We start from the raw sequence: 16,107 nt of genomic DNA, 5'->3' as shown, positions 1-16,107 counted from the left end.
GGATTACAGAAGTTTACCAGAGGAAGACCTTCCTACATTAAACTTCAGAGTAAATTTTTCAATGAGGCAGTGGTCACATACATCATGCCATAATTTCCTTTTTTTTGAGTTTTTAAAATCAGAGATTCATGATCTACATAGGCTGGGTGTCATTTTGTCTAGAGTTAGAAAAAGGGTTGGATAGCTTCATACATTTTTCTGGAACAGGTCCTTCTGTGCACCTTCCAGATCTTGGAGCCACAAATCAAAACTTTGCCATTGCCCTCTCACTGACAACACTTTTACAATATAACTGTGTTCTCAATCAAGTAGAGGTACCTATAACTTATCTTTTGCTTTAGGGCATTGATTGGCACTTGAATCACTTTTTTACGAATTTCTCTGTCTTTAACCTAGGGCTGTATCCTTGACTTATAGTCACGACACACTTTGGAATTTTTATATGTTCTAAGTTCTGCCTTTCTAGCAATAGAGGTCTACTTTCCCAGACTGAAGTCTGCTGTGTCCATTATCGCTATTATGTAAACATAATATAGTTGGCCCTCCGTATGCTCGGGTTCCTCATCCGTGGATTCAACCAGCTGTGGATCAAAATATTCAGGAAAAAAATTTTTTTAAAAAAGTTCCAAGAAGCAAAACTTGAATTTTTTGCACTGAGCACTCTGCTGAAAGCACGCGAGTGAAGTGATACGTAGGCATCCCCTGCCGTAGCCTCCCTCCATTGCACAGTCCTCGGTCTCTCTCCAACACTCATTTGAGCTTACGAAAACTGAGAAAGCATTAAGTGTTAAGTGGAAGGATCAGCAACTATTTTCATAGCATTTACATTGCATTAGGTAATATAAGTAATCTAGAGGTGATTTACAGTATACAGGAGGGTGTGTGTAGGTTATATGGAAATACTACACCATTTTATAAAAGAGATTTGAGCATCTTTGGATTTTATGGAGAGCAGTGTCCTGGAACAATTCCCTGGCTGATATCTGGGGTTGGCTTGTATGTAGAAATATAAATATGGTAAACCAAACATTCGCAATGTCAGAAACTCACATTTGTTGTAATATCTATCCATGAACAATACACTTAATTAGAGAAAAGTAGAAAATGCAGAGGAGCCAAAAGAAGAAAACAAAACATTTCCTGAAATCCTACTCACTCAGGTAACATTGATGAGATTTTGCAGTTATCATTTTCTAGATCATTTTTCTGTGCCTGTCTGCAGATGAGGTGATAATATGCATCATATTTTAAACTTGCTTTTATTTTTTTACAGCTTTATTGAGGTGTAACTAACATAGATTAAACTGCACACATTTAAAGTATACAACTGAAGTTTTGACATAAACATATACACTTGTGAAAATATTACGGTAATCGAAATAATGAACATAAGCACCACCCCCCTCCCCAAATATTGACTTCTGCCATTTTGTAGTCCTTCCCTCACTCCTTTCCAAATCCTTGACCAGGCAACCTGGGAATGAGTAATTAGCTTTCTGTCACTATATGTTAGTCTGCATTTTCTAGAACATCATATAAATGGAATCAAGAGTATTACTCTTCTTTCATCTGGTTTCTTTCACTCACCATAATTATTTTGATTCATTCGTGTTGTTGTATGTACCAATATATCATTCTTTTCTATTGCCATTGATGTTCTTTTATTATCTTCTATCTGTTATTATCCTGTAGAATCTTAGTGGTGTCAACGCTCTCATTCTTGATATTGATAATTTGTGTCTTTTTAATTTTTTTCCTGATCCTCAACAGACTAGCTTTTGGTTTCACTGATTTTTCTTTATTGTTTTCCGTTTTCTATTTCATTGTTTTCCTCATTAATCTGTAAAAACCTGTTGTGGTTGAGTTCATTCCAACTCATGGCGACCCCATGTGTTAGAGGAGAACTGAGCTCCACTGGGTTTTCTTAGCTGTAGTCTTTATGGAAGCAGATCGTCAGGTCTTTCTCCTGCAGCGACTCAGGATGGGTTTGAACTGCCAACCTTTGGCTAGTAGTCAAGTGCAAATTGCTCAAGCCACCTAGAGACTTGATCGTTGATCTGTGTTATTTCCTTTTTTCTGTTTAATTTGGATTAATATTACTCTTTTTTTCCCCCCACTTTCTTAAGGCAGTAGTCAAGATTATTTGAAACCTTTATTTATTTCTTTTTACTATGGCATTTAGTGTTATAAATTCACCTCTAAATATTGCTTTAGCTACATCTCCCAAATTTATATGTTGTGTTTTCATTTTCATTCAGTTCAAAATACTTCCTAATTCCCTTTTCATTTCTTCTTTGACCTATGAGTTACTTAGAAGTGTACTGTCTTGTTTCCAAATATTTGAGTTTTCCGGATATCTTTCTGTTATTGATTTATAATTTAATTATATTTTCATCAGACCATATACTTTGTGTGCTTTAAATCCCTTTACCTTTTAGGGACTAGAATATGATCTATCATGGTAAATGCTCCATGTACGCTTCAGAAAAATCGAGTATTCTTCTGCTGTGGTATTCTGCTCCTAGGGGCCCTATATGACAGAGTAGGGCTGCCCAATAGGGTTTCCTAGGCTGTAATACTTATGGGAGCAGACCACTAGGCCTTGCCTCCCGTAGAGTGGCTGGTGGGTTCCAGCTGGTGACCTTTTGGTTAGCAGCTGATCACTTAATCATGGTGCACCTTCTGTGTTTATATTGTCATTAAATTTGTTACATTTTTGGCCGTTATGTCTTCAAATATTTTTTCTGTGTTTTTTCTTGCTCCCATCTTTTGAGGATCCCATTACACATTAATTAGACACATTGAAGGTTTTCTACAACTCACTAAAGTCAATGTTTTGAGAACTGTTAATTCATGTATTTTGTCCACTTTTTTTGTTGTTTTTGGCGGGTGGGTAAATCTGGTCCCTGTTATTCCATTTTAGCTGGAAGTGGAAATTACAAAACCTGTTCTTTAAAAACTTAAAATATATCACAGACATTTTCTATTTCTTCAATATGATTGCTCTACATCACAGCATTTAGCTATCTAAAATACTTATTTAATCAATTCTTTATTTTCTATATTTAATCCCTTCCCCCTATAATCCGCAACACTGCCAATGAACAGCTTAATACTTTTGAACTTCAATGATTTCCTCAGAATAAATTAAGGAAAGAGTAATAGCTGGATATAAGGGTATCCTGATTCAGGGTTCTAAATTATTCTTTAGAGAGGTTATACCAGTTTGCATATTCATCTTCCCACACTTTTTGCCAATATTGGGTAATTTTTTAAAGCTATTTACAAATTTAATTAGTAAAAACAGGTACTTTTACTTGGTAGAATTCTCATTTTTTGATTACTTTTGTTGCATAGTATTTTTTAATCATTTTATTGAAAATTTCTATACCCTCTTTTTTGAATTGCCTGTTTACATCATTTGCCTATTTTAAAAATTAGATTGTTGTTCTTTCTGTTGGAAACCTTGGTAGATTAGTAGTTAAGTGGTATGGCTGCTAACCAAAAGGTTGGCAATTTGAATCCCCCAGCTGCTCCTTGTAAACTCTATGGGGCAGTTCTACTCTGTCCTATAGGGTCGCTATGACTCAGAATCAACTCAGTGGCAACGGGCTTGGTGGGCCCTTTCTGTTACTGATTTATAAAACATATTTTAACAGAGAGTATGGCTATATATCTAAAATATTTCCCCCCACATTTTGCTTTTCCTCTGTTTATGGTATGTTCAGATTCAATCAAACTAATTATTCTTTGCCATTGTGGTTTCTGCCTTTTTTATTTGTTCTTAGAAATCTCATCTTACTCCCACTTCAAAACAATAAAAATATTTATTCTATTTTGTTCACAGCTTTTATTTTTATATTTTTTAAACTTTTAACTCTCTGCTACTTTGGAATTTAGTATTTTCATCAATCGAACTTTAGTTTTTTTTTCCTCTAAAAAACTCAAATTAAATCTAAAATGGTCTTAACACCATTTATTTAATGATCTATTATTTCCCTCAGATTTTCTGTACTGATTTTTTAAACCTCTTATGATGAATTCTTATTTGTGGTTAGAACTGTTTCTAGATTTTGTTTTCCATTAAGCTGCCTGTTTCTTCTTGTGGCTGTTCCATATTTTTTTAATTATTAAAACTTTATGGAAGAACAGCAGACCCAAGACAGAATACCTGAAAGGATAAACCATTCTTCCCCTAACCATCCCTTTCAGTCTTTTTCAGAATTTCCTAGTTGGTTTCATGTATTTCTGGAAAGTTTGGAAACAGTGCAGACAGTGGGTGTTATTGTAAGCTCCATTCTCACTGTACAAACAGAAAGTTCCCGTCATGTACATTCCAACTCATGGTGACCCCATGTGTGTACAGTAGCATTGCACTCCACAGAGTTTTCAAGGCTGTGACTTTTGGGAAGCAGATCTCAGGATCTCCAAGATGCTTCTGGTTGGATTTGAACAACCAATCTTTCAGTTAGTAGTCAAGTGTTTAACCATCGGAAACACTTGGATTTAAATCCCGTCTTCCCCACTGGCTGGCAGTTGGACCCGGTACATTACTCAGTTCTTCATGGCTCAGTTTCCTTATTTCTATAGTAGGGATAATAATAGTCCCTACTTTATAAGTTCATACTTCATACATTCCATGTTACTATTATTAATGGATGGTGCAGCTATAAGAAGTATGAATCTTGGAAAATTGGAAATCATCAAAAATCAGATGGAACACTTAAGCACCAATATTCTAGGCATTAGTGAGCTGAAATGGGCTGGTATTGGCCATTTTGAATCAGACAATCATATGGTCTACTATGCCGGGAGTGGCAACTTGAAGAGGAATAGCATTGCATTCATCATCAAAAACATTTCAAGATCCATCCTGAAGTACAGCGCTGTCAGTGATAGGATAATATCCATATACCTACAAGGAAGACCAGTTAATATGACCATGATTCAAATGTGCTCACCAACCACCAAGGCCAAATATGAAGAAACTGAAAATTTTTACCTACTGTTGCAGCCTGAAATTGATGGAATATGCAATCAGTATGCATTGATAATTACTGGTGATTGAAATGTGAAAGCTGAAAGCAAAGAAGAAGGATCGGTAGTTGGAAAATATGACCTTGGTGATAGAAATGATGCTGGAGATCACATGATTGAATTTTGCAAGACCAATGACCTCTTCATTTCTGATTCCTTTTTTTCACCAAAATAAACAGCAATAAACAGCAACTAAACACATGGACTGCACCAGATGGAATACGCAGGAATCAAACTGACTACATTTATGGAAAGATACAATGGAAAAGCTCAATATCATCAGTCAAAACAAGGCCAGGGGCTGACTGCAGAACAGACCGCCAATTGCTCATATGGAAGTTCAATTTGAAGATGAAAAAAATTAGAACAAGTCAATGAGAGCCAACATATGACCTTGAATATACCCCACCTGAATTTAGAGACCATCTAAAGAATAGATTTGACGCGTTGAACACTAATGACCGAAGACCAGATGAGTTGTGGAATGACATAAAGGACATTATACATGAAGAAAGCAAGAGGTCATTAAAAAGACAGGAAAGAAAGAAAAGACCAAAATGGATGTCAGAAGAGACTCTGAAACTTGCCCTGGAATATTGAGGAGCTAAAGCAAATAGAAGAAATGATGAACTAAAAGAGCTGAACAGAAGATTTTAAAGGGCAGCTCAAGAAGACAAAGTATTACAATGATATGTGCAAAGACCTGGAATTAGAAAACCAAAAAGAAAGTACACGTTCAGCATTTCTCAAGCTTAATGGACTGAAGAAAAAATTCAAGCCTTGAGTTGCAATACCAAAGGATTCTATAGGAAAAATATTAAACGATGCAGGAAGCATCAAAGGAAGATGGAAGGAATACATTCTAGAGGTAAAATGTGATCAGGAACAGATGGTACTGAAGCTGCACTGAAGGCATTGGTGAAAAACAAGGCTCCGGGAATTGATGGAATACCAATTGAGATGTTTCAACAAACAGAAGCTGTGCTGGAAGTGCTCACATGTCTATGCCAAGAAATATGGAAGACAGCTTCCTGGCCAACTGATTGGAAGAGATATATACTTATGCCTATACCAATGAAAGGTGATCCAACTGAATGTGAAAATTATTGAACAATATCATTAATATTACAGGAAAGTAAAATTTTGCTGAAGATCATTCAAAAGTGGCTACAACAGTACATTGACAGGGAACTGCCAGAAGTTTGAGCCAGATTCAGAAGAGGACGTGGAACCAGGGATATCACTGCTGATGTCAGATGGATCCTGTCTGAAAGCAGATAATAACAGAAACATGTTTACCTGTGTTTTATTGATTATACAAAGGCGTTTGACTATGTGGGTCATAACAAATTAAGGATAAAATTTCAGAGAACGGGAATTCCATAACACTTAATTGTGCTCATGAGGAACCTGTAAATAGATCAAGATGCAGTTGTTCAAACAAAACAAGGGTATACTGCATGGTTTAAAGTCAGGAAAGGTGTACGTCAGGGCTGTATACTTTCACCATACTTGTTCGATCTGTATGCTGAGCAAATAATCTGAGAAGCTGGACTACATGAAGAAGAACGGGGCATCAGGATTGGAAGAAGATTCATTAACAACCTGTGTTATGCAGATGACACAACCTTACTTGCTGAAAGTGAAGAGGACTTGAAGCACTCACTGATGAAGATCAAAGACCACAGCCTTCAGAACAGATTACAGCTTAACATAAAGAAAACAAAAATCCTCACAACGGGACCAATAAGTAACATCATAATAAATGGAGAAAATTGAAGTTGACAAGAATTTCATTTTACTTGAATCCACAATCAACACCTGTGGAAGCAGCAGTCAAGAAATCAAAAGACACATTCCATTGGGTAAATCTGCTGCAAAGGACCTCTTTAAAGTGTTGAAGAGCAAAGATGTCACCTTGAAGACTAAAGTGCGCCTGACCCAAGTCATGGTATTTCCAATTGCCTCATATGCATGGAAAAGCTGGATGATGAATAATCAAGAGCAAAGAAGAATTGATGCCTTTGAATCTTGGTATTGGTGAGGAATATATACCAAGGACTGTCAAAAGAATGAACAAATCTGTTTTGGAAGAAGTACAACCAGAATGCTCCTTAGAAGCAAGGATGGTAAGACTAAGTCTCATATATTTTAGAAATGTTATCAGGAGGTACCAGTCCCTGGAGAAGGACATCATGTTTGGTAAGGTAGAGGGTCATTGAAAAAGAGGAAGAACCTCAATCAGATGGACTGACACAGTGGCTGCAACAATGGGCTCAAACATAGCAGCCATTGTGAGGGTGGTGCAGGAGCGGGCGGTCTTTCGCTCTGTTGTACATAGGGTCACTGTGAGTCAGAACTGACTTGACAGCACCTTGTAAGTTTATTATGAAGACTGGGTAGGTGAGATTGCACCTGGCACACAGCGAGCACTTAATAAAAAGTTAGTTTTGGTATTTTTTTTAAAATTCTCCAACTTAATTATAGAATTAGTTTGTAAAGTTGCAACAAAAAAAAATTCAGCCTGCTTTTTACTAATGAGTGTCCCCATCTAGAAACATGATATGACTCTCCATGTACTTTTATGTTTCTCAGCAAATTTTGTATTTTTTGCTCTATGTGTGTATTCATATATTTATTAATAAATACAATATTTTATGTATCTCAATCAGATACTCCTAGAAGGAGAGGTGGCAGAAAATATATCCAAACCAAACCAAACCCAGTGCCGTCAAGTCAATTCCGACTCATAGTGACCCTATAGGACAGAGTAGAACTGCCCCATAGAGTTTCCAAGGAGCGCCTGGCAGATTCGAACTGCCGACCCTCTGGTTAGCAGCCATAGCACTTAACCACTACACCACCAGGGTTTCCAGAAAATATATACACATGTTAAAAGTTACTGTCTCTATTAGGGGCGTGAGAGTTTTTTCCTTTGTGTCTTTTTACATATTCTCAACTTCTTCACTGAACATCTGCTACTTATATAATCAGGAAGGACAACATGATTTTTAAAACGACCCTGGTGCCTAAATATCCTAGTGCCCTGTGTGTCAGACCTGAGAGCAGAGCCTAGTAGAGATTAAGTGCTACATGTTATGCGAGCATATTGGCAAATAAATGGATTTTTTTTTTTTTTTAAATATGTCATCAATTAGGGAAACTAACTTCAAGGGAACTGGACAGTATTGTGAAGCAAAACCATTTTAAGAGGGTGACTAAGTTGACTTACTGGAAATGCACGTGTGTGGACTTTATGAAATCATCTCATTTTTTTTATCCCACCATTTTTTTTTTTTTAATCCCATGATCTCGTTTCCGTCCTAAGTGTAAACTGTCTTGGAATGCTGCACAATATCTGGATTTAATCTCAAAAGGTAATGTGTGTGGGTATTTAGCAAATGAAACTTTTTTCAGTTTTTACCAGCCTCAGATGGAAGCGCCTGTATTTCTTGGTTTTAGACCTAAACAGTTAAATAAAATGTTTACCTTTATTAACATAAGAAGAAATAAGAAGAGCACAACTTACCAATATGCTTTTTCCTCTTATGCTCTTAGTATTAGAAAGCAAAGAATGTGTTTGAGATACCAGAGGACAAAGGCCACCACAGAGGGGAAATATTGAGACTATAACCTACAATTCGGAATTTTCTCTTATGCTCTTACTGGGTTAGAAAGCAAAGTGTTTGCTTGAGATTCCAGGGAGCAAAGGCCACTGTAACAGGAGGTATCACATGACAATAAGAACATTTCTAATCAAGGAGAAGGCTGTCTGGCCAAGGTCGTGGAGCTCCTGCCTGAGGCCTAGCCCGGGTTCCCACCCACTGCTCTCCTTAGCCCTTGCCTTTCCTACTGCTGATCGCTCTCTTCTTGGCAGCCACCTGTGGGTCCTTATCACTCATCGTAGAAACTTATCCTCTAACCGCCTCCTCTCCCACCCCAGGCCCCTCAGATGTCATTGATGACCACTACTGACTAGGGGCAGAACCTGGATTCTGAAAGCAACATGATAAAGTATTGTTCTTTATGAAAAAAAGAATCTGTTTCCTTCTGATAGATGGGCAAAGATTTGTTGAGTATATAGAACAAGCATGTAGAAGGGAAGGTACTTAATCTGATCAGACTAAGGAAAGAGTGCTTTTAAGAGCTGTGGATCAATCTCTAAGATACCAAGTTTCCTCTGATAACCCCAGAGATATGCAGAAGCAGCTTCCTGAGGGTACAGGCACCAATAGGCCTACTGAGTAGTGGTAGAAGTGGGATTTTTGACTACTTTGTAAGGAAAAGATACCATATTTTTATGCAAATAATGAGTGCTTTCTGCATTTGTTTGCTGGTCATGCCCTCTGCCCCTCCAGATATTTTCCTAAGCACTTTGATTATGGCAATTTTTTTACAACAGTTTATGGAAGAGGATTGGCATGGCAGCGCTTGCGGGTGCCTCGCAGAGGGAAAGCACCTGGCCAACGAGCTCAGAAGTCGTGCTTGTTATTTGCATAAAGATGCAGTAATGCAAAAACACTCATAGAGATCAAGTTATATTAGACTAGCAATGACCCCTGCCTTCCACCCCCATGTTAGATCCACTAAAAAAATAGTTTTATATCATTATCAACTGTATTAGTTATTAATTGCTGTATGGTGCTATTGCTAGTGCTAGTGGTGCAGTGGTTAAAAGCTTGGCTGCTATCATGGATTGAATTGTGTCCCCCCTAAATTTTCTGTCAACTTGACTAGGTGGTGATTCCCAGTATTGTATGATTGTCTACCATTTTGTCATCTGATGTGATTTCCCTACTGTTGTAAAACCTATCACTACGAGGTAATGAGATGGATTAGTGGCTGTTATGTTGGTGAGATCTACAAGATTAGATAGTGTTTCAAGCCAGTCTCTTTTGAATGTAAAAGAGAGAAGTGAGCAGAAAGATACAGTGTCCTCATACCACCAGGAAAACAGTGCTGGGAGCAGAGTGCATTCTTTGGATTCAAGGTTCCTGCAACGGAGAAGCTCCTCCACCAGAGGAAGACTGGTGACAAGGCCCTTCCTCCAGAGCTGACAGAGAAAGAAAGACTTCCCATGGAGCTGATGCCCTGAATTTGGACTTATAACCTACTAGACTGTGAGAGAATAAATTCGTTAAAGCCATTCACTTGTAGTATTTCTGTTATAGCAGCACTAGATGACTGAGACAGCCGCTAACCAAAAGGTCAGCAGCTCAAATCTACCAGCTGCTCCTTGGAAACCCTATGGGGCAGTTCTACTCTGTCCTGTAGGGTCACTATGAGTCGGAATTGACTCGACAGCGCTGATATTGCTGTATACATATTACCCTAGAATTTATCAACTTAAACAATACACATTTATCTTGCATAGTTTTTGAGAATCTGAGAGTAGCTTAGCTGGGTGGTTCTGCCTCAGGGTCTCTCGGGAAGTTGTAGTCAAGCTGTTGCCTCAGATTTGCTAACTCTGAAGACTTAGCTGAAATTGGAAGATTCGTTTCCAAGATCATTCACTTGGCTGTTGGCAGGAGGCTTCAGTCCCTTTCCATGTGGACCACTCCACGTGGTTCTCCCATCTTTTCTTCTCCCAGAGTGAGTGATTCAAGGGCAAGAGAGCCCCACATGAAAGCTGCACATCTTTGATAACATCATCCCCTAACTGACATATGATAACAGGCATGCTTTATTTTATAGCTCACGCAGATCTACGCTGGTATAGGGTAGGAAGGGTGTGATGGTTAATTTTACTAGTCAACTTGGCTGCTATGATGCTCCGTTGTTTTGTCAGGCACTACTAAAAATGGTGCTGCAAAGGCATTTTGTTGATGAGGTTAATATTCATAATCAGTTATTCCAAGTAAAAGACATTACTTTGGATGACGAGGGTGAGCCTCTGCCAATTAGTTGAAGGCCTTAAGAGCAAAAACTGGGGTTTTGTGATGGAGAAGGATTCTGATTTAAGCCTGTAACATGGCTATCCTGTTGGAGTTTCCAGCCTACCTGACTTGTGGATTTTGGACGTAAGACTGCCACGGTTTTCTAGCCTGGCTGGCCAGTGCATTTTGGATTTGCCAGCCCTCATAGTTGCGTGAGCCAGTTTCTAAAAATTTCTCTCTTTTTCTTTCTCTGCACATCCTTTGGCACTGTTTCTCTGGAAAACCATGACTAATGCAGAAGGGACTACTCAAGGGTGTGAACCTCAGGATGTAGAGATCATTGGGGGCCATCCTGGAGGCTGGCCACCATGCCAACTAAAGTTAACTTTTATTGGAAACCCACAATGTTTACTCATTCTTATGTTTAAACTACTCCAAACTTTCAGGAAATATGTGGACCTTGTTAAAATGTGGAAAAGGCTAAAAAAAACTTACAGAAACCATTGACTAAATATTTTTTCTTTCTTTCCTTTTAGAGAAGAATGTGGCAAGGATGTGTATCTGTGGGAGGGAAGGAGAATACAAAATATTTTTCCTTCTGAAAAAACACATTTTTCAGATAAAAAATATTCTGTCTTTCAGGTAAATGTGTGGCTTTAAAATAACTCCTTGCTCAAAATCTCATGTCAAGCACTTTTGTTCGCTTTCAGATAAACAAAGATCTTTTCAGAATTTTAGAACACGAATAAGTGAGAAGGGTGAAAAACACTAGCTTTCACGTCTGCTTTTAATTTTTAACTTCTCAGAAAGAGGGAGAGACTACTATAATCCAAAGACTTTGATCCATATAGAACATATTAGTTTAAGCAGGAGCCAATTATTAAGGCTAACTGATTCAGTAAAATCAAGAATAACCAATTAATCTCCTAGAAATACATTTCTACCCATTATGGAATCATTAAAAAATCTGAAAGAACTTCTTGTTTCTGTTAGATGCCGTCGAGTCCGTTCCAACTCACAGCGACCCTATGCACAACAGAACGAAACACTGCCCTGTCCTGAGCCATCCTTACAATCGTTGTTATGCTTGAGCTCATTGTTGCAGCCAATCCACCTCACTGAGGGTCTTCCTCTTTTCCGCTGACCCTGTACTCTGCCAAGCATGATGTCCTTCTCCAGGATCTCATCCCTCCTGACAACATGTCCAAAGTATATAAGACGCAGTTTCGCCATCCTTGCCTCCAAGGAGCATTCTGGCTGTACTTCTTCTAAGACAGATATGTTTGTTTTTTTGGCACTCCATGGTATATTCAATATTCTTCGCCAACACCACAATTCAAAGGTGCCAACACTTCTTCGGTTTTCCTTATTCATTGTCCAGCTTTCACATGCATATGATGTGATTGAAAATGCCATGGCTTGGGTCAGGCGCACCTTAGTCTTCAGGGTGACATCTTTGCTCTTCGACACCTTGAAGAGGTCCTTTGCAGCAGATTTACCCAGTGCAATGCATGTTTTGATTTCTTGACCGCTGCTTCCATGGGTGTTGATTGTGGATCCAAGTAAAATGAAATCCTTGACAACTTCAATCTTTTCTCCATTTATCATGATGTTGCTCATTGGTTCAGTTGTGAGGATTTTTTTTTTCTTTATGTTGAGGTGTAATCCATACTGAAGGCTGTGGTCTTTGATCTTCATTAGTAAGTGCTTCAAGTCCTCTTCACTTTCAGCAAGCAAGGTTGTGTCATCTGCATAAGGCAGGTTGTTAATGAGTCTTCCTCCAATCCTGATGGCCCATTCTTCTTCATAGTAAAGGAGGTTACATTTGTATTTCCTCTTAAATGTGCTGAGGAAAATCAGGAATTGGGGCATGGGGGTGAGGTAGGGACACACAGAACTAATTATATGAATGAGTAAAATTTGTGACTATGCATTAGGTGTGATTAGAATTGTCTGGGTTAAAATGCTAATACAGTTTTCTTTTTTGCTTCCTGGATGTTAATCAGACATTTGTGTTTATAAGGCTTTTCTACTTTTCTAGGAATACTTTACTCCTTGAAAGGGTAAAGCGGCAAGTCTCATTAGTCAACATATTTAATGAGTCGTAGAAACCAAGTAAGAGGAGAGAAGGATCTAGAAGGGAAGAAAACAGTGCTTATGGGGAGATGAAACTGACTCAAAGATAGATGTGACAGAGAAAAATAAATTTTCTTTCTATAACCCTACACTTTTTCTAAAAAGGGTGCAGCCTTTCTAGCTGTTTAACACCTTGATAAGTTTGAGGTGTATCTATATGGGGATAGGCACTGGGGAGAACTGAAGTGCTCCTGAGTGTCTCAGGGAAGGAAAGGGTGGTGAGGAGCAATAGTGAGGGGGGAAGAAGGAGAGAGAGCCCTGGGACGAGGCCATGGGATCTTTCCTGTCATGTTCAAATCTCTAGCCAAACGCTCTGCATTTTAGAAATTTTTGGTATAAGTGTTTGGTATAAATGTCTGGTGCAAGTTGGAGAAAGTGCTGAGTTCTGGGTTGATGCTGGGCAGAAAAAGAGATGAGACTCCTTGACACGGAAGCCTGAGACAGAGGACACCATGAGACAATGGTCCCCGGCAATTAGCAGATATCATAGGAAGGACTTGGGGCTGACAAAAACTGTGGAATCGGTAGTGGGTCTGCAGCAATTACACCCAGTTTCCCAAGCTGCAAAGAAGACCAACTGCCCAACTAACTAAAATTGCAATGTAGTGAGATTTTCAACATTACTAAACTCATTTCTGTTTGGTGTGCCCTCTCCACATGGGCACAACACTCACATCAAACACATTTCTGTACACACACAGACACTCACATCAAACACATTTCTGTTTTTCCAGCCGCAAAGGTCTCTGTTGTCGTTTCAGGTAAATACACTTTGCCAATTTTGACGTTTCCTTTCATGTTATTCCATGGTGAATTGTCACAAATGCTGTTCTGTTCTTCCATAGAGAATTGCCTTCCCCTTAGTTCAAGGACATTTTGATTAAAGGGAGTTACCATCAATGCATACAGTCACTTCTACCTTGGGTAGAAATATGTGGCCTGAGAGCAAATCATCATTGAGGTGCACCACCAAAGATCGCCAGGACTAGGGGGAGATCCTCAAAGGGATCTGGCCAGGCTGTGGTTGCTCGCAGGCTCGCCTCACCTCTCCCTGCCAGGTGCTTGCATTGGCAGGAGTTTCTCAAGTCTACATTTTTCAGAGCCCTTGCAGATAGAGGGTTTGTTAAAGAGAAACTTCCTCCCATTGCTGCTCAGGCTCCTCATGTCTTCCTTCAAATGTAACCTTCTTTATTACCAAACCTGGTGGAGTTTGATGGATGTTGTTGTGCTTGTTGTAAGCTGCTGTCCAGTTGACCTTGACTCAAGGTGATCCCATACACAATGGGACTCAATACTGCCTGATCCCATGCCATTCCCAGTTCGTCTTAGCCTGGAAGCTCTTTTAAAAGATGTTCAGTATCATAGAAACATGCAAGCCTCCACTGAAAACGGGTGATGGCTGAGAAGGAGGTGTTTTGGCTGGGAGCCGAACCCTGATCTCCAGCACGGAAGGCGAGAATTCTGCCACTGAGCCAACACCAGCCCTATGATAGATATTAGCTTCCCTGGGTTTAACCAAATGTGTTGAACACTCAAGGGAGGGTTGAAACTGCCATTAATCGTCTCAGTAAAAGTCAAACACCTTAAGTGCAGTGGTAAAGGACTGACTGTTTGAAGGGAAATTTCAGAGCAGAGATAGTTCAAGTGCCTAAGCACCGCACCTGAACACACCGATGATTGTAAAAGCTGTCAAGAGATCTAGAATCAGGGAAGAACCTATCTCAACCATTCCAGAAAGACAAAAACCGCACTCTTGAAGAAAGGATACTTTACAGTCCCTCAATAACCCACCCTCACTTTAAAAAGTGTTTAGGTTGTTGCAAATTTCTTCTAACTTAAATTCCAAATTTTCACAATCATAAAATGCTGCATTTACCCCCCTCCCCCCATTTTTTTCTCTTAGATCCTTAAGTCCTCTGAGGGCAGGAGTGAGCCTCATACTTCTCTTACATCTTTCTCACAGTGCCTGGCACAATGTTGGGCATATCAACAGGCACTGACTGGTCTATTGCTCAAATGGATTTTCTACGGTTCTTTAGCAATGGGGACAAATGACAGATGCTCTCACTGTGTAAAATCATGCTCTACACAAAGGTAGTGCAGTATGCAGTTAGATTCTACTGTCATTCCTTTCTTTAGATTTTAATCTTTTAGGTTTGGTGACCTTTAAGTGGGGAGAAGAGGTGATTTGGCCCCATTGGTAGTCTTGATACAAATAGAAAAGGAGAGAAATTGAAGGTCAGGTGCTATCCCAAATCTTGTCACTGATTTGACAGAGATGTGACATTTTAATATGGTACATCTTATCAGTAGTTTCGTCCTTTTAGATAATATTTGACACTTTTTTGTTGTTGTTGTTAGCATAGCGATGGGCAGAATAGGATGAGTACATGAAAGAGCAGAAGGCAGCCGGTAGTCATTACTATGGCTGACACCTTACATGTGATTCACTTAATATTCACAATAGTACCCTTTGCAGGAAAGACTTAGAGAGGCTGGGTAATTCACCTTAAGTCACATTGCTGGTAAATAGGACAACCAGCCTGTTTCTAAAACCCATACAATTTCTATAATATCAAGAGGGACTTCGGTTATTCCAAAGTTGGCAATGTTTTAAAAACAATTACATAGATGATAAGAGTTGGTTTATCTAGAATCCTGATAATTGCAACATGTGTCTATAAGTCTCTATCACATCCCTCTGAGACAGATCATTTGGTAACACCTGGAAAAAGTCTGGTTTTGGAGGCTTTAGACTCTGGCTTTAGCTCGTACCGCTGTTACTTTGGGTAAGTTAATTAACCTCTCTGAATCTCCCGTAAGCGTCAGGAATTCGCAGATAACAGGTGAAAAGTCCTTGTGCACAGAGCCTGGTATACAGTAAGCATCCAATATATATTTGAGTTTGCGAAATCCTGACACTGAGGAATCAACAGTAAAATTTGCTGCAGAAGCCTGCACTGTTGCTCTTAGGGTGGCAGAATTTTGGGAAATGATGTTAATGACCCACTCCTGGACGGTGAGGTTTTGCTGAGATACTCATCCAAAGGGGAGGAAA

At 39.1% G+C, this 16,107-nt stretch overlaps 1 protein-coding gene across 1 annotated transcript in view; it reads left to right on the top strand.

Moving 5' to 3' along the window:
- Positions 1 to 16,107, top strand: part of IL1RL1 (interleukin 1 receptor like 1) — a 166,452-nt gene that overhangs the window by 105,667 nt on the left and 44,678 nt on the right. The gene's annotated exons all lie outside the window — the stretch shown is intronic.

The sequence above is a fragment of the Elephas maximus genome, chromosome 17 (assembly GCF_024166365.1).
Source record: "Elephas maximus indicus isolate mEleMax1 chromosome 17, mEleMax1 primary haplotype, whole genome shotgun sequence".
NCBI classification, from domain to species: Eukaryota; Metazoa; Chordata; class Mammalia; order Proboscidea; family Elephantidae; genus Elephas; species Elephas maximus.
This window is presented reverse-complemented; position numbering and strand designations above follow the sequence as displayed.